Here is a 22,635-nt window from a genome sequence, read left to right as displayed (position 1 = left end):
GCTAAAAATGTTATTAGAAATAAAGAAAACAGATATCTTTGTCTTGTTCCCTATGATAAAGTAAAAATATTCTATCTTATATGATTATGTATAATCTTAGTTATAGATATCCTTTATCAAGTTGAGAATATTCTCTTCTATGGCTAGTTTCCTGAGAGATTTTATCCTAGATGGTTATTGAATTTTCACAGATGTTTTTCTGCACTTAATAAGATGATCATATTTTTAAATTTTCAGTCAATTAATAATAGTGAATATTCCTCTTTGATTTGAATGTTAAACCAACATTGTATTTTATTTATTTATATAATTTATATAAATTTATATATTTTTATTTATTTATATAATTTATATAATTTATATAATTTATATAATTAATTAATTATATAATTAATTTATGTCTATACAATATAATGTAATAATATAAAATAATTATATTGTTATATATGTATATTGTATATTGTTATATATCATTGTATGCATTATATATATGTTACTGTATGTGTGCAGGTGTATTTATGTAAATAAATTTGCTGATATTTTGTGAAGCATTGTTTTATGTATAATCAAATGAGGTATTGATAATAGCTTTGTTTTGTAGTAACATCTGTTTATTTATTTATTTATTTATTTATTATTTTTTTTTAAATTTATTTATTTTTTTTAATTTTTTTTTTAACATCTGCTTTTGACTGTGGTAACAAGTTAACCCTATTAAAAGAATTTGAATGTATTCACTCTTACTTTATTTTTCTGGGGAAAGGTAAGCATAATTCCACCATTTCTTCACTTTATATATAATATTAATCAGTGAAGCTATCTGGTCACAACATCTTGTTTGTGGGATAGTTTCTAATTATAAATTAAAATTTTAAAATAGATATAAGACTATTTATATTTTCTGTTTCATCTTGGGTCAATTTTAGTAATTTGTGTTTCTCAAGATACTTGTCAATTTAATCTCAGTAGTCATTTATTGGTATAATATTGCTCATAATATTTTTATCATCTTATTAATGTCTGTGGTTTCTGTAATAAATTTGCCTCTTGGGATCCCTGGGTGGCGCAGCAGTTTAGCGCCTGCCTTTGGCCCAGGGCGCAATCCTGGAGACCCGGGATCGAGTCCCACGTCAGGCTCCCGGTGCATGGAGCCTGCTTCTCCCTCTGCCTGTGTCTCTGCCTCTCTCTCTCTGACTATCATAAATAATAAATTAAAAAAAAATTGCCTCTTTCATGCCTGAAATTTGTCCTTTTGTTTGTAGCATTTTTTTTTCCTAATTAAAGTAACTGGAATTTTCTCATTTTTTATTGATATTTTTAAATTATTTTTTTCAGGTGATTTTCTTTATTGTCTATATTTTATTTCATTGGTTTTTCTCTTTTATTGTTTCTCATTTCACCTTATTTGTTATTTCCTTTTTAATGTTTTTTTTCTTTTTCTATCTTCTGACCATGAAAACTGAGAACACTGATTTTAAATCTTTTTTCTAAGATAAGTATGTAATGCTATAAATTTTTCTCTAAGAAATCTTTAAGCTGCACCCCAAAAATATTGATATGCTATGTTTTAATTTCATTTATTTTAGTATTTTAAAAATCTTTTCTAATTATTATTATTATTTCTTTGTTGGATCATGGTTTACTTAGAAGTGTTCTGTTCAATTTTCAATTATTTGAATTGTTTTAAGATGTTTTTCTGGTAATGTTTTTAATTTGATTCCTTTGTGATTACATTTATGGAAAATTGCTTTATGACACAATAGATAGTCTATATTAATGAATGTTTCATGGTAACCTGGGGGAAAATGTATTCTGCTGTAAAAACATTGAACAGAATGGAATGTTCTACAATTGCTAATGAAAGCAAAAAAGTAATGTTATTCAAATCTTCTATATACTTACCAAGGTTTTTTTCAACTTATTTTATCTGTTACTGCAGTATCAGTGTTAATTACTCCAACTATGGTTATGGATTTATCTATTTCTACTTAAAATTTTATGAGATTTTGATTCATGTGTCTTGAAGCTCTGTTACTAGGATCATATACAATATTGAGGAAATTAAGTCACATTTTAAGTGAAGTTAAGCCTTAAATTTTATACCATCTTCAATATTCAAAATCCTTGAAAGTGACCAGAAACATATATTTGTGGCAAATGTGGCAGACCAATGATAAATATCACTATTACATAAAAAGTTCATGAAAATTCATAAATAAATAAAATACTGAAATCTCAATTTATAAATGGAAAAAAAAACAAACAGGAAAGACCATCCATCAAAGAGCAAATTTAACTTATAAAGAAGCATGAGGATAAATGATAAGTCTTCATAGTAACCAAAAAATATAAAGTAAAATAATTATGCATTTTTTTCTATTAATTGACTAATTTTTAAAATTTTAATGCTGAATGGTGGGAAAGATAGAGTATAATTACATTCTCACACAATGATTGTGACACTGATAAATGATTTTAATAATGTATAAATAAATGCAGACTAAAACAAGTGAGCCATATTAATTAAGAACAAGAAGAAATTCTTATTTATTTATTCATTCAGCGTATTTTTTTTTAGGATATATCGCATATTAGGCACTGTGCTAAATGTTGGGTATACAACTCTGATTACAGAAACAATTTTTGTTCTCATGGAACTTAATAATACTTTTGGTACATATCCTAAGGAAATAATACCCAAGTGGCTTACATTATATGAGTGAATACATTTATCACGTCACATATAACTACCAAATTAATTAAAAACAAAACAACTGTTTATTAGCTAAGTGAACTATGGCATATCAATATTTTGAAATATTAGCAATGCTATAAAATAATTGTATTTATTCATTTGCTAACTAAACAGATGTTTATTTTTCACTTGTTAAGTACCAGGTATTGTCCTAGGCATTTGGATATAATAGTACACAAGACAGTCAAAGTCCTTGTATTTAAGAGGCCTATATTCTAAAATAAAATGTAATATCATAAGATCTTACATTGGATAAAAAAGCAATATATGATATAGGTTCTGGAATCGTGGTTCTAATTTTTAGATGAAAACATGATTGGAACCAAAATATCTATTATATTAGTATTTTTGTTGCAGTGTAACAAATTACTATAAACTTAGTGGCTTAAAGCCTCAAACACATTTATTATCTCACTGGGTCTGTGGGTCCACAGTCCAGGCACAGATTAGCTCAGTCCTCTGCAAGACTGCAATATGGGTGTTGGGTAGGGGTATATTCTCATCTGGAGGCTGAACTGGAGAAAGATCTGCTTCAAAGCTCACTCAGAATACTGATTGGTTGCATTTATTGCCTTGCTGCCAAAGGGCTCATAACTGATTGTATTTTTAAAGCCAGCAAAAATAAGTGTTTTAGTAAAACAGAGTCTTATATAATGTAGTGTGACAACAAGAATGACATCCCATCACCTTTGCCATATATCATGATGTAATCATAGGTGTGCCATCTCCTCACCTTTACCATGTAATGTAACATAATTATGGGAGTGATACCTCATTGTCTTTACCTTATTCTAGTGGCAAGTAGCAAGCTTCAAGCTCTGTACATACTTGACAAAGAAAGGGAATTACACAAAGGTGTGAACCAGAGGGCAGGATTATGGAGACCACTTTACTGTCTGTCCACCATACCAAATAACTACAATTTTGTTAGGGTGGAGACATTACAGGTGACTTGTTTGTTTCTTATTATTAAATATTGATTTTAAGGTTTCTATGTCTTTTATAATTGAACATACTTTAATTTTCAAATGCCATCATTAGTCATCTACGCCCTAATCTACCTATTATTAAACCTATCTTTTCTCAAATATACAGTAATTTTTGAAGGGTAAACAAATATTCATCCTTGAATTTTATTATTTGTCCATTATGTCTCTCAGATAATATGGCAGTAGTTCTCTTTTCTGCTTCTTTCATTACAAAAACACATTATTTCAGTTATAGTTGAGTATCAACCTTTTCTGAGCTCACCTTGGAAAATGAAGATGACCACTATCGATAATTTCTTATCAAAGGTTATTGGTTCTTTCACAGTGACTTATAACCTACTACATGTCTGGCATCTAAATGTACAGAGACAGGATGAAAGATAATAGTCTCACCTGGGCATGCCTCTCCCAGGTGAGAAGCCAAGGAGATTTGTACCAGGGTGAACCAAGATGGAGCTGTACCAAAGCAGAAGGATCTGAGTACCAGGAAGCAGATATGATGGGAGAGTGGCTAACAGTGAAGCCACATAATCCTTCACCTTTCCTCCTTGACAGAGACCCCAAGAGTGAATGAGGAGTCAGCCTATCTAAATCCTAATGATTAAATTACACTTGGTAGACATGGAGGGTGTGGTAATTGTTGTCATTTTTACAATATTGTGATATTAATCTTATGGAATATTGAATCTCCAAATAGCCCATGACATAAAGAGACCTTTATGGCTCCGAAGGAGCTATTATATTTTATTATCTCACGAATCTTCAGATTTAAAGAGTCCTCAATGAGACCTTGACATAATTAAGCCTAATGAGTCCAAAGGAGTTACAATGGTCTATTGTGTCAATAATTTAGACATGACAGGTCTTTGTTGCAAGGAGGCCTTGGCATGCCAGGCTAGCCTGTGGGTTGTATGGCAAGATGGACACAGGAATTAGTGAACTGAAGTTGTTCAGAAGGTACTCTAGACATAAAATATAGCTTCACTGTTTCCAATAAAGATTTTCCTATGTTGAATCTATCCTTTGATGTTACCTGGAGCATCAGTTCATTCATTCATTCTTGAACAGCTTTTGCATGTGCTTACTCCTTCGTGTGCTATACTAGGTAGAGGGATGCAAAGCTGAAAAAAAGACTCAACCCCTTTCAAGGAGTGTGCCATCTAATGGTTTTGAAAAGTTTACAGTCTAGAATAGTAGTGAACAAACCATGACACATAGGGCAGCCATGTGTTTTTGTAAATAAAGCTTTATTGGAACACAGCCATAATCTTCTATTTAGGTTTTGTCTGTGGCTGCTTTTGCACTTCAGTGGCAGAGTTGGGTAGTTGTGACAGAGACTTCATGGCCCACAAAGCTGAAAATATTCACTATCTGGCTCTTTAAAACTAAGTTTGCCAGCCTTTGGTCTAGAATTGCAAAGGTCTTGGAATTACCTCAGTAGACCACACATAGGCATGAATTAGCATTTTCAGTTCACATAGCTTTGGTGTAATTCAGGGAAATGGTTTAATTTTCTCATCATTGCATACTTATTCTAATTTAACATGAAAGGAAGGTTATAGCTAATTCTTCAAACCTTTACTTGGTGCTACTGCTGCGCCAGGTCCTATGATCCTCTCTTGATATAATTCCTGGAATATAGATGTTTAATTCATGTTTATGAAACATGGATCTTGCTTGTCTACACTGCAAAGGACAGCATGGTAGCTTTAAAGATGTATCTTTGAGTTTCTTAGGGAGTTTCCCTCCCTTTGTATACAGGCTGGACTGTGACTCCTTTCTATGAAACAGAATGCATCAGACAGGATGGCATGTTACAAATTATCAAAAGACTGCTGCTTGCACCTTAGGTTCTGTCTCCCTTTCTCTTATACCTTTTGATGGGGGAAGCCACCTGCCATAGAACAGGTAGTCCAGGTGGTAGGGAAGCCATCTACTGTGTCATAAGGACATGCAGGTGGCTGATAGAAAGATACATGTGATGAAAAACTGAGTCTTGCCCATAACTACAAGAGTGTGATTGAAAGTAGACATTCTGAGGCTTGCAATAGACCATGAGTTTGCTTGGAAATTAATCCTACCCCTCTGAAATCATGAAATAACCATTGCCCTGGGTGACCCTTACAAAACCTCATGAGAGATCCTGAGTTAGAGCCTCCCAGTTACTTCCCAGAACCGCTCCTGAATTCCTGAACCACAGAGATTGTGAGGTAATAAACGTTTGTTGTTTTAAGTTAACAAGTTTGGGATGATTTATTATCCAGCAAGAAATAACTATTACAAGAGGTAGTTCACCAATAGGGTGATGAGACAGTATCTATTTTGTCTTGCTCTGACTTCTTCCTGCCCAACGATCCTGCAAGATCACTGATACCTCAGTCGAGGTCCTGGGATGGTTCAGAAGCTCTTTTTCTGCATACAGAAAATAAGATGCCAATAATCTCTCCATTGCCACACTGTCATTCTTGAAAGCTGAATGGGGTTATCTAGAAATAATTTAGGTATATATTACTACCAGCCTCTTAGAATTTTGGTTTAGCAATGCCATCTTGGAGATTCCCATGGTTTATTGTTCCTTTCCTTGAAAGAGGGAAAGGAGTTTTCTTTACCAGAGTTACAATCGCCTCATAACCCTGACAAACAGGATTGTAGCTCACAATGTTGCTAAGTCTTCCATTTGACTTGTTTTCAGCTTTTTTTTTAATATCACCTTTGCATTTCACCCTGATATCAAAGATGCCAGTTGCACATCATTATTGGGGTCATTCAGAGTAATAGCCAAGAATGTCCATCTTTGTAACTAACTACTAATGATGCATTTGTTTTTCTTTAACCTCGTAAAGACTGTGTCCAAATGGGGTGGCTCATGGAGTGGCTGACAGGTTGTCATGTTGTTTTTTCTCTGAACGACTTGGTCATAACCCCTACTGGCAACTCCAAAGTATGTCTTCTGGAAGATTGATTGGAACTTGGTGTCAATAGGAATGTTCTTTCTCACAAAATACTATGAGATGATATTCCTGTATCCCAGAATTCCACATTATGAGGCTCTCATTATCAAACCCTAACACAAAGCAGATTGTGACCAGTCCTAATTCAGACATATAAGCAAAATTCAATGAAAACACAGGGGCAGCTAAATGCAATGTTATGTCCTGTATTAGCTCCTGGAATAGTAAAAGGATATTGGCAGAAAAACTAATGAAATCTGCATTAAGCATGGAGTTTAATGAATAGTAATGTGCCAACGTTGGTTTTTTGGTTATGGCAAATGTATTGTGGTAATGTAACATAAGATGTTAATTGTAGGGAAAAACTGAGTGGAGGGTTGATGAGATCTCTCTGTACTACCTTTGTAACCTTTCTGCAAATCTACACACACACACACACACACACACACACACATCGTTAACAGGAGATTTATTCTGCAACCAGACCTGAAGAAAGTTTCAAGCAAAGGGCTATTCCATGTGAGTCAGGAGGATGTTGATGGGTAGAGAAAGTGGATGTAGAGAACATTCCAGACTAAAGTAACAGAACATGAAATGTTTAGGAGCAGGCTACCACTGGCAGGTTTTATGACAGGAGGCATCTGATGTGACCAGACCATGCCATGATATTCACAGGGAGGTACTGAGGTGATATTGCACAAAGGAAGAAAACATGGTTGAGCCTTGAATAGCACAACTAACAGTCTATAATATTATTGGCAGGATGGGCTTACCGTGGGCTGTGACATAATCAGAGTTGCATTTCCCAAGAATAAATACAATATTTTATAGGATGCATTTCTGTGCTTCATCATCCTCAACACACATATAGCTTCACCCATATGATCTCTGCATTCTCCTTGGGTGACTTCCAATAATCTCTCAAATGTGATGCAGAGAGGCCTCCTGTGGCCCCTGCAGATGGGATGAGCTCCCTGCCACCATTCTTTCCAAGAGCATATTATCACTTGTCCAAATGATAGCCCCTTTTCTTTGCATCGGGTTTCCAGGAGGAGGAGGCCTGTCTTGTTGGTCTGGACATCCTCAGAATGAAGGGCATGTGTCATAGAAGGAATGAAATTTTGTTGAAGGAATGATAATGTAGGGGTGCTTCAGGGCAAACCAAGATACCGTGACCTACTTTCGCATAGAATTAAGGGATCTTCCTGGCTCTCAGTGGATCAGAATTATTAATTAAAGTAAACACAAGAGGGCCCAAGCTGAACTTACGGGGGCTTTTAGAAAAGCCTATGGGGTTATAATAAGATGAAGGAGAGGCAGAAATGGGTCTTGGTGCTTTCAGGGAAAGTAAGCCCCTGGTGAGTCTGGCCAGCTCTTCAGGTAGTTCACCAGTGCAGCACCCTCAGGCCTCCCTCAGTCATTGAGCAGAGTTCTGTGCAGACGCCTGACCATAGACCTCATTTAGATGATCAATGTCTTCAACTCTCTCCCATGCTCTAAGATATCAGACAGCCCACCAGTGGCAATTCACAAGGACCCGTGCTGGCTCCACCCAGCTCTCAGGTCTTTGAAAAGTTTGCCTTAAGAATTGAGACATCCCTTTTCTCTTCCCAAAGCATGTGTATCTTTTCAGGATTCAAAGAGACCCGAAAAAATGTCCTCATTTTCCTTGACAGACGATGTGCTGTGTTCTCCAGGTTGCTGATCGGCAAATCGGAACAGACGGTTCTTCCTTTTTATCCCTCCTCGTTACCCCAATGTGGCTTTTTGGTCTCTCTCCAAACGAAGCCCTCAGTGAGACACTGCAAGATGAAAGAAATGGTGTTCAAACTCCCCATCACCGAGCCTATCAAGGATTTAACATTTTGATTGATAACTCTGCTGTGTCAGGAACATGTGTATTTAAAAACCCTCTGAAATTTGGAGTGAATATATCTGAAAGATGCATCTGATTTTCCCCCTGCAAGGAAAGAAAGAGCAAGGTCGGGTGCTGCTTTCCAGCATCCTCAGACATAAATCCTGGGTTTATTTTTCTGACATTTCAGTGTGCAAGTGGCAGGTTTGGTGCTGGAGAAAGAGGTCTTTGAAGCTCCCTTCCTTTCTCTCTCTCTTTTTTTTTTTTAATGTAATAGTCCCCTTTCCCCCATCCTTTCTTTACCTAAAGCACAAATTAATGTTTCCCTGTTGGATAAATGGTAGACAAGGGAGATGATTGAAAATTAGTGACCTCAGAAACACTGTAAGTAGATGACACTAGATGTGAGGATTTCCAAGGACAGACTGAGGCAGAGATGGTGGCCTCTGAGGAGCAGAGCGTGATGAATCCTACCTCTCAAGAGCTGTTCTACAATCAGGCACTGCCTAGATTCTCAGCAGCTTCTTTCTAAGAAATGTTTCCGTTTGCAGACCATCACTGGGCAGCTCATGAATATCGTAGCGCCCTGACCAGTGCTGGGCATAAACACACGTCCTTGGACACTCAGTGTAGCCTGCAAAGCTGGGAGCCTGTGGAAGCCCGAGAAAGTATTTTAAGGTATTCAAAGAAGAATGAACTGAAGTCAGACAAATCCTCCAGTCCTGTAACCTGTTCACCAACTGCATGATGCTATATGAGTCATTTGAGCGACATTAGCCTCGGCTTCTCCTCATCTGTAAAATATCTGTAAACTCCTGTAGGAAAGTTGGAAATGTTAAAGGAGAAGAAAGTGCTTATTGCAGAGCCTGGCAGATTGGAAGAATGCATTAGACGCTCCCCCCCTGCCGTTATCGTCATCATCAATGTCATCCACTCCCTCAGAATTGGGGTAGTGTTTCCCCCATGTCCTATGGCTGCCTGTGCAAATGTCCAGTGCTGTCGTTCTCGGATTTCTCCTTGCTCTTTTAAAATCTCCTTTGACATCCTAACTATATCCTTCAAAAAACTCAGAACTGAGCAAATTTTGGTTTTTCTACATCTTCTGAAATGTCAACCCAAACACGGTTTACCTTTCTATCCATACGTTGCTGTTTGGACAGTCTCCACCCCACACCAGTTTGGTTTCTGTTCTGAACATAACTTTATTTTCCTCCATTGAAAGATGCAGCAAAACCCCTCTTTGTGCTGAGGCCATTAAGACTGCCCATTCTTCCCACACATTTCTTCTCCCTTCCCTTATATTCCCTTTCACTATTATTTATATTCCCCAAATGAATGAGAACATATAATGTTTGTCCTTCTCCGACTGACTTACTTCACTGAAATATCAGAAAGGGAGACAGAACGTAAAGACTGCTAACTCTGGGAAACGAACTAGGGGTGGTAGAAGGGGAGGAGGGCGGGGAGTGGGAGTGAATGGGTGACGGGCACTGGGTGTTATTCTGTATGTTAGTAAATTGAACACCAATAAAAAATAAATTAAAAAAAAAAAAAAAAAAAAAAAAAAAAAAAAAAAAGACTGCCCATTCTTAAATTAGCTCAGAAAAAAAAAAAAAGAAGTGCATTTTATAGTCAAGCCAGCAGTAATTGGACACTGTGACTATGAGTGGCCCTTGCGGAGTTTGGACGCAGGCCAAATGTACCTTCTGTCTGTCTCTGACACAGGCAGACAATAGCGGTATTATTTACTGCACTGGCTCTGTACAATTCCAAAGGCCAGCTGCGAAAACAAAAGAATCGCTAACACTTTGCCCAGCCCTAGACTCAACTGGAGGCTCTATCTATGTTTCGTAAATAATTCACCCCTCCACCCCAAGCGTTGGATCATCTATTCTTCATGTCTTTCTTTTTGCACTGACCATGGCCACAAGGAAAAGATGTATCCCTGAGTCCTTGGAAGGGAATAGAGTGAAGAGAGAAATGGCCAACAATTCTTTGTTTGCGCATCTTGGGGCTGCAGGGACACCATCACAGACTCACAGACCAGCAATGAGGATGGTAATAGAGCCAGTGTCTGGGAAAATGTTGGCAGGAGCTAGCCTCCCCTGGAAGGTCATGCTTCCCAGGAATGCCATTCTGAGTCTTGTTCAGAAGGTTTCACAAAAGAGCTTAATGTTGGCCCAGGTGACACTCACAGGTTTCCACCCTTCTGAGGATATAGCCCTCATGTTACAGGCAACATGGGCTTTAGGTGGGCTGTGCAGACTCTACTGCAATTCACTTGGCTTCAGCTCTAGCCCAGAATCTGGGAAAATGGACCCCACTGGGTGGGATGTCCAATTGCAATCACTACTAACATGGCATTTACCAGGAAATGGCCTTATCAGTCATTGAACATGCAGCCTATACCTGGGGATGGAGAGTCTAAGACTTCTGACTCAGATCTGGGCTATGAAGTCACCTGTCCAACCTGACCTGTGCCTGCAGGCAGGGCTGCTTCCAGTCTTCTAAATCTGTCCATGGTGATCCATGGGTCCTTAAAAACTTCTCCCACCTTGAGCTATGTTTTCATAGCTGTCCATGGTGATCCATGGGTCCTTAAAAACTTCTCCCACCTTGAGCTATGTTTTCTGACCTGTTCTAGGGTCTTCAACACCTGGCCTCTGTACAGACTTTGGATCCAGGTGTCTTATAGGCCTTGGGACCTGCTGCCTGCTATTGTTTTTCCTGAGTGGAGGGGGAGCTCCCCATGCAGCTCAGCCTGCATGTCTTCCTGTATGGCATCTGTCCCCTGCTGCTTGGCCAGCACCTGGCCTGAAGAAACCCAGATGTGGGATGCTGCCCAGACACAGTGAAGTAGGCACCCTAGGTTCTATAGGTTCTGGAAATTCCATCAAGAGCAATCTCAAGTTATTTATGATTTCAGATTTAACCATCACACAGGGGGTTCATCATCATGGCTCATAAGCTAATGGTTCATAAACTTTTGCCTACTTTTCCTCATTTGCTTCTCATTCTGTGAGACAGAGTAGGAAGGCCTTTTCTTTGATGTTTTAGAGTTAAGTATAAGTGAGTTCTCAAAGATTTTCCATCAAAAATGGGGTAAAACCAAATCTAAGGTTTCAATGCTCCAGGCCCATGGGTCTTTGAATACTCCATGGAGTCAGATGAAAGGGAGGGGGATTAGAATCATGTTCACCATAGTGCTTGAAAGATCTGATCCTATCCTCAACCAATGTTACACTGAGCACCTTGAATATTCCTTCTGGGAACAGTGTCCTCTGAGGAGAAGAGTGTGTCTTTTATGATGGCTGTACTGTGTGTTTCCTCACTTACCATTGTGAGCCTCACACAGACCTCGATATAGACCAGCTGCTGGATGAAGGAATGGATGGGTGTATGAATGAATGAATGAATGAATGAATGAATGAAATCAAATCAGGGACAGACAAGTGGGTGGAAAGCCATAAACATTCTGCAAGTGCTGCAGGCATCAAGTTCATTCTTGGATTGTGCCTGATACTGGAATCTTATCCGCCCTTTCCTCTGTGTCCTCTTTCTGTGACTTGGGTCACCCACATTCTCCCCTAGCTAGGCCCAGGCCCTCAGGACTGAAAGAACTCCTATTCTCATTGCAGAGGGAGACTTTCCTTCCTTGATCTCACTGCCACCTTTATGACATCTTGAAAGGGAGCTGCCAGGGTACTGGGATGTATCCCTGCAGGTCCTTTCTGCCTCCTTCCTCCTCTGAGGTGGGTGTGCATGGGCTACCGCCTAGGAAATAGGAGCTTCTCCTTCCTGACTCCTTGACTTGATCCATGATCCTCCACCAAGAAACCCACTTGGACTCACACTGTGGATAATCAGCCAGACTGCTGGATTCTTCTCAGAGAGCCTCAGAATGAGCAGGATTTCAGGGACCCTGTCATGTTCCTTGTTTCTCTTATGGAGAGAAGCAGAGCTCAGAGAGGTAACTGGTTTTGCCCAGGGTCCCTTGGCCATCAGTGTGACACACAGCGACTTGAAACCATAGTACCTGCCCACATTTTCTGAGCCTCTCAGGCCATTCATTGTCTGCCCATCATACCATGTGCCATTTTTTTTTGTTGACGTTTGGCCTAGAAGAATTTTGACATTTCAAGCATGGGGATGAGGGTTGTTGGAATGTCACCACACCTACTCTGAGAGAAAGCCAATTTTCCCTTAGTTCAGTACTTGCAAATAGCAAAGTTAATTAATCCCTTGTAAATAAACATTTGCAAACTGCAGCTCAATATAGCACTGACCAGGAATGCTTCCAAATGCATTCTGAGATTAGATGATAAAGGGGCCAGAGCTGGTCATGTGATGAATCTCCAAGTCGGGCTCGATAATTTATTAATGTAAGAGAAAAAACATTGGTTTGGGGGTTCATAAAGACACAGGTTTGGATGCCAGCTCTGCCAATGACTCACTGAGACCTTCAGCAAGTCATAAACATTCTGAGTCTGTATCCCCCAATGTAAAAAGCACTGAGGTTGCTGCTGTGGGCATTATGCTGGATCCTGAAAGTAGAAATGCCTAGCACGAAGCTTACTCCCAGGAAAGCACTCCATAAATCGTTCCCTCTGCCCTTCCTTTTCCCATCCACCTTCCCAGTTTCCAGCATAGCTGGTGCCTTTAAATGCCACTGACCTCCAGGGACTCCAGGCTTTTAGAACCTCTTTGGTTAATGAAGGTGCTGGACAGGATGTTTGAACCAGGCCATTTCCAGCTCCTTCTAATTTTTGATGGACTCACACAGGCCACTGATTTGCATCATCCACCTCCTCCTTTAACGAGCTTGTGTGCTCACAGTTAATGAACTAATTACTTCTGGGCAAAATCAGCATTAAGTTGCAAACCTTGTTTCTTCAGCCTCTGCCAGACCAGTTTTCTTTTGTCAAGTCAAAGAAAATGTGGCAGTGTGGTGACTTCAAATTCTGATGACAAGTCTTCACTGACCAAGAGACATTCACATTGGCCCCGCATCACTTGAATTAAAATATCTCATCTAATAAGCGACAGTGAACATGACAAGTAATTCCCCCATATCCAGGATGAAGCTGAACCACAGGCTCCAAACTGGGGGCTCCGACCAGTAGGTCTCATGGCTTTTCCCATCAGAAATACACCTCTTCTCAAAAGCTATAGATTTTTCCTCCAAAATGACTCGATTAATGGCAATAAAGTGGAGGTGTGCCAAATGGCCTCTTTTAAATTCAGATGATGGTGAAGAGACCATCTCTGAGCATACAGAAGGGAGCTTTATGCACAAGGCACATCTTAATTGGAAGGAAAACCTTCTATACTTTGCAACATTTAATCCATTTGCCTGGGGAACACCCATAAGTGATGTACCACAAGGTTATTTGCTGCTAAGGACTCTGTTTTGTTCCTCAGGACTCATTTGCAGGGAGGCTGGAGCACAGACTTGAGAGTTGGTCATCATGGATGTGAACCCTGGCCTTGCCCCAACTAGGCAAGTGTGTGCTGTGTGACAGTGGAGAAGTCACTTAATCTCTCTGTGTCATTATTTCCTCATTGATGGCATGTGGAAGTAGATAGAGCCCAATCACAATAGGGTTGGTGTGAGGTCTAAATGGAATTGGGATATATTTAATCACTCAACAGATATTTACTTTACACCACAGCGGAGACCATTAATGTTCAGGTCTCCATGTGTCTTTTTATCTTTCTCAGTCACCCTTGGAGGTGAGTTGGGGACCTGCCCCAGGATTCTGGCAAATGGGCATGTGAGAGGAAGTGAGTCCTCTCCCTCTTTCAGTCCCTCTCAGGAATCTGGGTGGTCACCTTTTCCAGATGGTGTATCTAGGATGGGGCACAGACTCGGTCAGCCCAGGTGCCTGTGTCACTGTGTGGAGCCAAGTTGCATTAGTTTCCTAAGGTTGCTATAACAAAGTACCACAGGGTGGGTGACTTAAAACAAGAGAAATTTCTTCTCTCACTGTTCTGGAGGCTGGAAGTCTGAACTCAAGGTGTGAGCAGAGCCATGCTCCTTTGGGACCCTTGATAGACTCCTTTCTTGTCTCTTCCCAGCTCCTGGTGGTGGCTGGCCATCCTGGGTGTTCCTGAGCTTGCAGCTGGTTTTGTTTGTCTCAGTCTTTGTCATCTCATCATATGTTCTCCTCTTCCTACAAGGACTCCAGGTATGTGGATTAGGGTCCACCCTAATGACCGAATCTTAACCTGATTATATTTCCAAAGATCCTATTTCCAAATAATACCTATTTCATAGGTACCAGGGATAGGGCTTTAACATATTTTTTTGGGAAGTCACAATTTAATCCATAACACCTACTGGTTTGTGATGGGAATACAACCTAAGTGAAATGTTAATACTCTCTGTCATGTGAAGCCAATGAGATGTGGCGGTTTGTTTGTAATCAAAATATAGTCTGGCCTGTCCCCGTGAATATAAGTAGTTGATTGATGCCAACACCATGCCAGTGACTGGGAATAAAATATTTAACAAGCAGCTCCTCCTCCCCTATTGGAATTTACTGTGTAGTTTTGTGCTTGACAAATAGAAAATTTTCAGAAGTGGTAAGAATAAGATTATTATTTTGGGATGTTGAGATTTAGCTTATCCAACCAAAACTACAATGAGATATCACCTTGCACCTGGCTGGATCACTATCATCAAAAAGACAAGAGGCAACAAGTGTTGGTGCGCTTGTAAAGGGAGCCCCCATGCATTGTTGGTGAGAATGTAAATTGGTGCAGCCACTGTGGATAGCAGTATGGAGGTTCCTCAAAAAAATAAAAATAGAACTATCCTATGATCTAGCAATTCCACTTCTGAGTATATATTGAAGGAAGTAAAACTGCTAATATGAAGAAATATCTGTATACCCATGTTCATTGCAGCATGATTTATAATAGGCAAGACATGAAAACAACCTAAGTGTCCATTGATGGATAATGGGTAAAGAATATATTATATATAATATTAATCAATAATTTAATCATTCAACAAATACATTACATAATAATTATAATTATAATAATATCCCATTACATATAGTATATATGTGAATACATGTTGTATATGAAATATATATTGATATGTAAAATGAAATATTATTTAGCCATAACAAAGAAAATCCTGTTATTTGTGACAACATACATGAAACTCGAGACCATTATACTAAGTGAAATTAGAGAAAGGCAAATACTATATGATTTCACTTATACATGGAATATATAAAAAAAAAATTGAAGTCATAGATCCAGAAACAGATTGGTGATTGCCAGAGTGGTTGTGGGGTGGGCAAAATGGGTGAAAGTGTACAAATTTCCAGTTGTAAGATAAATAAGATCTGGTGATATAATGTACAGCATAGTGAATATAGTTCGCAATACTTTGCTGTATATTTGAAAGTTGCTACAAGAGTAAATCTTAAATGTTCTCTTCACAAGAAAAGCATTTCAACTCTGTGAGGTGAAGGGTGTTAATGAAACCTATTATAACAATCATTTCACAAAAATGCATCTATCAAATTGTTATGTTGTCCACTGTAAACCAATAAATGTTACGTGTCAGTTATTAAAAAAGAGATTCTGATTATAAGATAAAAGCAAGAAGATTCCTTTTTCAGAGACCCCATTGTGTAGCTGGGTAGACAGAAAAGGAAACAGGCTTGTAATATAGAAAGATATTTGATTGATTTGGTGTGTAAATGGTTGTTTTGGCACAGAGACTTGAGTCTTCGCTCTCCCTGGCATGGAATGTGAGGATTGAGAGTGGAAGGGTGGGAGGTGGAAAGAGGCCATGCCACAAAGGCCACTACGTCCCAATGAACACCCCTGAAACACTGAATGAACAGTGGTGTGGACAGACCCATCTTTGGAAGGAATGAGAAACTTTGACTCCTCTTACCCATACTGTTGCAACAACCTCTTAACTGGTCACCTGCTTTGGACATAACCTCTTTTTGGTCTTTATACATCAGTGATTACTCTATGATTCAACCTTTCATAGGGCCACACCCCTCAACCTTTCACAGGGTCACACCCCTTTTAAAAACTTTCAATGCTTACCATAGCCCATGGGCCCCAGCTCCTTGAATCCTTCCTCATGTCCCATGGTTCAACTCCAGTACTGAACCCACATGGGGCCTTTGCTGGTCCCTTAATCTGGATTTAGCATTGCTTTCTTCTGTACACATCCTGTCTTAACATAACTATGAGTTACATATATATCTGCATGTCTAAATAGAGTAATTCAATAAATACTGAGTGTTGCCATGTGCCAAATCCAAAGCATAACAAATCAGGTTTTTAAAAATATTTTTCCCTCTCCTAGGCTTTCTTCTATACAGATTCTTCTGTGTGAAATACCCCGTTCCTGTCTGTTTTACTTCCTCCTCCATTTCCTCATTATCTCCAGCAGGAGATATAACCCCTGCTACATATGTCAGTATCTCACCCCATATTTTCCCCTTGTATTAGTTCCTTATTGCAGCTGTCACAAATTACCACCGGCTTTGTGGCTTAAAACATTTTATTATCTTTACAGTTTTGGAGGTCAGAAGTGCAAAATGGATTCTATGGGGCTAAAATCAAGGTGTCAAAGAGGGAGGACTGTGTTCCTTCTGGAAGCTCTAGGGGACAATCTATTCTCTGCCTTGTCCAGCTTCCAGAGACCACATGCATTCCTTGGCTTATGACTTCATCACTCCAATCTCTGCTTATGTGGCCACATCTTCTTTTCTGACTTCGACTCTCCTGTCTCCGCCTTATAACAGCTCTTGTGATCACATTGGGCCCACCCAGGTGATCCAAAATCATGTCTTCATTTTGATATTTTTAACTTAGTCACATCTGAAAAGTCCTTTTTCCTTATAAGTTACCATATTCCCAAATCCCAGGAATTAGAATATGGACATCTTTAGTATTTTACCATACTGTGTTGTGACTTTCTTGGGCTTGCTTCCTTCCTATGGACTCGTAAGATCCTGCAGGCAGGCAAAATGTATGATTCATCATCATGTCTTCAGAACTTATAACAGTTCTTGTCATATACAAGGTCTCCATAAATGTTTGATGAATGAATGAAGTCTCAGTTACATCTTATTGCCTCTTCTGTTGGAAAACCATCTTGGCCTGCCAGCTGGGGAAGAGATGGCGAGGTCACCTTAGTAAAAATGCTGTAATGGCATGCTGAAGCCAGAGTTTCTTCCCAAGTTGGGACCCCATGAGGATCAGAGGCATGGAGCTCCGCAAAAATCCAGGGGAAAAGGACTATTTCCATGTCACATCTGAAGGGTTGACACAATTGCTCACACAGCTCAATGTCAACTAGACTGTTTCTTTACATTTTATGCACTTTTAATTTCCAACTGGGACCCTGAACATGGACAGAACACATTCTTCTAACATGCATCTGTTTTAAGTGATTGAACACGTTGTAAATTAAGTCTTGTTTTCAGCGACGAGTGCATGCCAAGGTACAGTTGCCTTGTAGGTGGTAGGAAATCAATTTCTAGCTTTTATTGTCATGTGCTTGTTGTTGTTATTGTCATTGTTATTTTAATCATCCTCCAAATGATGGAAGAAATATTCCTGTAATAATAATACCAGGCCATACTTGCAGCCAGAGGGAAATCAAGCATGTTCATATTCGAATGCAGTTGAAAGAAGGGGGAAAGAAGGCATGTAACATGCGTTGATTTTCTGAAAAATGACTGGTTCTGCAAAGAGTTCTTCTTATGGTATCAGTTAGCTCTTGCTGTGCTAACGTAGCATAACAAGGTCTGCTCTCCAGCAGCATAAAATCACAAGTATTCCCATCTGTCTGCAGGTACACTCAGGTAGCTCTTCTTCAGGGTACAGCTCTGTATGACTGGGTCTGCCTCATTTAATTTTCATCCTTCTTAGACCATCCAGCTATCTGGGGCTTGTCCCTGTTGTGGGGATGGCAGAGGCATGAGAGAGTCAGTGGGAACAAGATGAGATTCCCTGTTGACTTGAGTTGGCCAAAATAATTCACATGATGAAGCTCAAAGTCAAGAGTTGGGGATACAGGGAAGGATGAAAGGTTGACGCTAATCATTCAATCCATTATACTTATAAAAATAAAGCTGGCTCATTATGAGGATGAGAAAATTGAAGTTGGAAGAAACGGAGTGACTTGCCTATGACAAAAAGCTCATGAATAATAGAACCTGCACTAAGATTTGGGTTTATCTAACTCAGTGGTCCTCAGCCAGGGTCAATATTCTCCCTCAGGGAATGCTAATATTTGGCCATGTCTGGAGACATTTTCCATCATCACCACTCAGTAATGGGACATTCTCCTGGTGCCTGGTGGGTGAGGCCAGGGATGCTGCAAAACATTCTACCATATGTAGGTCAGTCTCCCATGACAAAGAATCATCAGCCCGAAATGTCAATAGTGTTGAGACTGGGAAACCCTGACCCAAAGCCTGTCTGTCCTTTTTCTGTTCTATCAAACCACCTTCTCCAAATAGAGAGCTCTGATTATGTATGTCCTAAGCTCAGAGAGTGATCCTGTAGTACCTAAGAGTCTGATGCTCTCATTCTAGGGCTTAACATGCTTATTTTACCATTTATTTCTGTTCAATAACTTACTCATTCAATAAGCACTTTTGAGCACCTGCTATGCACAAAGCTCTATACTGTCTTAATTTCCCATTGAGACTGTGATGTCTCCTGGCACCGAGCTCTATTTTTATGTGTATCTCAGTGCCCACCACAATGCCTGCAGTTGAATCCTATCCTTGATGGGTTAATTAGCACAGTGCTGGGCACGTGGGAAGCTGTCACTCTATGGCATAATTGCAATTTCACCGTAGAAAGCACAGTAGCTCACCTGCTTTTTCCCCAGCGCTGCCATTGCCCCCCAACATAATGTCATGTAACCCACTTCTCTTATACAGTATTTAATTATCTTTCATATATAAAACACTCTTTACTGAATAAAATATTCAGACAACTCATTTGATGGGGGTAGTAAATAGTAATATGTAGCATTTCATTTGTTTTTTCATTAAATCGGGCATGACCATTGTTGGTGCCTGGGAGTTTACGACCGAAGGTCTGACACTCTGACATTACTCATCCATTCATAGTCGGTCGGCGCACTGTGCAAGTGCCTCATTTTCTCTCTATTTGCATTAGTCAAATAAATTCATCTTTTATTTTATTGAGCTGAATGCCTCCATCTGTGGGGCTGCTTATGAGCCTCATGATTTTATTTTTTTATTTATTTTATTACTGATTTTTTTTTCAGCTGCTGCCTTCTCATTAAAATGTCTTTTAGCTTTTAGACATGATGGCAGAAAAGGATTAATTAAAGTCTCCCTGGTTTTCTGATATTACAAAATGGAGAAATATCAGACACATACTTTCAGCCAGTTACAAACTGAAATGAGCTACCAGCAGAGCTACATCAGGACTGAATTGCACAAATCCCTTCAGAAACAAAGTTAATAACTCGGACAATTGAATTAAGCCAGCCCCACAGGCTGCTCACCTGGTCCCCACCTGGGATTCTCAGAACACTGGCCCGGAGTTTATGAGGTCTGGATTGGTAGCTGAATAGAAATTCTAGAAGCCAAAAAATTAAAAAAAAAAAAAAAAAAAAAAAAAGAAATTCTAGAAGCCATTGTGTCCTGACTTTATCACAGTGTTTAGGTGGAATAATCCTTGCTGAAAATGATCATTTCCACAGATAGCCTACTGTACTTTGTATTTACTTAATCAGCCTCCACTAGTGTATGAAAGACTTGATTCATTAAGTGTGTGCTCTACACCAGACACCCTTACCTTACCTGGTTTACAGGATGAATCTCTTGATTCTCTCAACACTGAGAAGTAGGTCATTAAAAAAAGTTGTAGTTTTAGTTTCTTTTTTAAAATGTGGAATATAATTACATACGGCAACATGCCTAAACCTCAAGTATAAAGGTCTGTGAGCTTTGACAAATTGATACACTTGTGCCACCTGCATCACTAGCAAGTCATTGAATATTCCTATCTCCCCAGAAAACTCCCATATGTACCTTCCCAGCTAGCCCCTTCATCCTAGCAAATCCTATTTGTATTTTTCATCTTTATTGAGGTACTATTGGTACTAAATACTATCGTATATATTTAAGGCATGCAATGTGATGTTTGATATAGATGTGTACATTGATATATATTTATATTGTGAAGTAATTATCATAATCAACTTAACATTTCCATCGCCTCTTACAGTTACCTTTGTGTGTGTGCATATAATGTTGTGAGAATACTTGAGATCTATACTCTCAGCAAATTTCAAGTATAACATATAGCGTTGTTTACTATAGTCACCATGCCACACAGCATATTTCCAGAGTTTATTCATCCTACATAACTACAACTGGCACCCTTTGACCAACACCTCTCTATTTCCCCCTCCCTCAGCCTTTGGCAACCACCATTTTCCTATCTGCTTTAAGAGTTTGGTTATTTTAGATTCTACGTGGAAGTGAGATTGTGCAGTATTTGCTTTTCTGTGTCTGGCTCATTCTGCTTAACATAACGCCATCTAGGTTCATCCTAGATGTTGGAAATGTCAGGATTCCTTTTTCTTTTTTTTTTTTTTTTCTTGTAAGAGTGAATAGTATTCCATTTTATGTATATATACCACTATATATAACATCATACACACACACATACAAACATATGCAAATCACACTGTCTTTATCCTTTCATCTGTTGATGGTCACTTAGATTGTATCCATATCTTGACTTCTGTGAATAATGCTGCAATGAACACAAGTGTGCAGATATCTCCTTGAGATACTGATTTCATTTCCCTTGTAACAAATAACCTGATTTTAAAAAAATAAGCAAAAGAACTTGGGGCACCTGGGTGGCTCAGTTGGTTAAGCATCTGACTCTTGACTTCAGCTCAGGTCATGATCGTGGTGTCATTGAGTCCTGTGTTGGGGGGAGGTCCTCACTCAGTGGGGAGCCTGCTTGTCTTCCTCTGCACTCCTCCCACTTGCACGCTTTCTCTCTATAAATAAATCTAAAAATTTTTTAAAGAATAAAAATAAGCAAAAGACCTGAATAGACATTTCTTAAAAGAAGACATGCAATTTGGCCAGTAAAAATAAGAAAAAGTGCTCAACATCACTCATCATCAGGGAAATGAAAACCAAAGCCACAGTGAGGTACCACCTCACACCTGTCAGAATGGCTATGGTGGTGAGCACAGCATAACATATAACTTGTTGAATCACTGTGATGTACACCTGAAACTAATATAACATTGTGTATTTGTTATTTCCAAAATAAACAAACAGACAAAAGACAAAAAATAGCAAGAATTGGCAGGGATGGCAAGGATGTGGAGAAAAGGTAACCCTGGTACACTGTAGATGGGAATGTAAATTGGTATAGCCATTATGACAAATAGTATAGGGGTTTCCTAAACACAATTAAGAATATAACTACCACATGATGCAGCAGCCTCTGTTTTGATTTTTTTCACTTTAGGTAATATTTGCTTGGTGAAGAATTTCAAATAAATGGAATCAGACATTACGTGCTCTTTTGTGTCTATATTCTTTCTCTTAGTATAATAATTCTGGGATTCATCATCTTGTGTGTCAATGGTTGAGTTTGTTTTGTCCTATTGCTGAGTCATAATTCATTGCATCAGGATAGCATAATTTGTTCATCTGTTTTTCTACTGAGGGACATTTCCCGAGCTGGCTATTTACAGTTTGGGCTCATAAATAAACGTGACTACAATTCATTCTGCAAATCACTGTCAGGTATATACATAGGGGTGGTGTTGCTGCTTAGTTATTGGGTAGTGCTACAAATGGAATGTTTGGGTCCTCCCACCCCCAATTAAAAAAAAAAGCCTTCATCCCCACTGTGTTGGTATTTGGAGGTGAGGCTTTTGGGGGGTAATTAGGTGAAGGGATTAATGCCTTTATATGAAGAGACACTGGTGAGATGATCTCTCTCAGTCACTGCCATGTGAAGACACAGCAAGGAAGCAACTATTTGCAAACTAGGAAATGAGTCCTCACCAGA

Source organism: Canis lupus, chromosome 9 (assembly GCF_048164855.1).
Source record: "Canis lupus baileyi chromosome 9, mCanLup2.hap1, whole genome shotgun sequence".
NCBI classification, from domain to species: Eukaryota; Metazoa; Chordata; class Mammalia; order Carnivora; family Canidae; genus Canis; species Canis lupus.
This window is presented reverse-complemented; position numbering follows the sequence as displayed.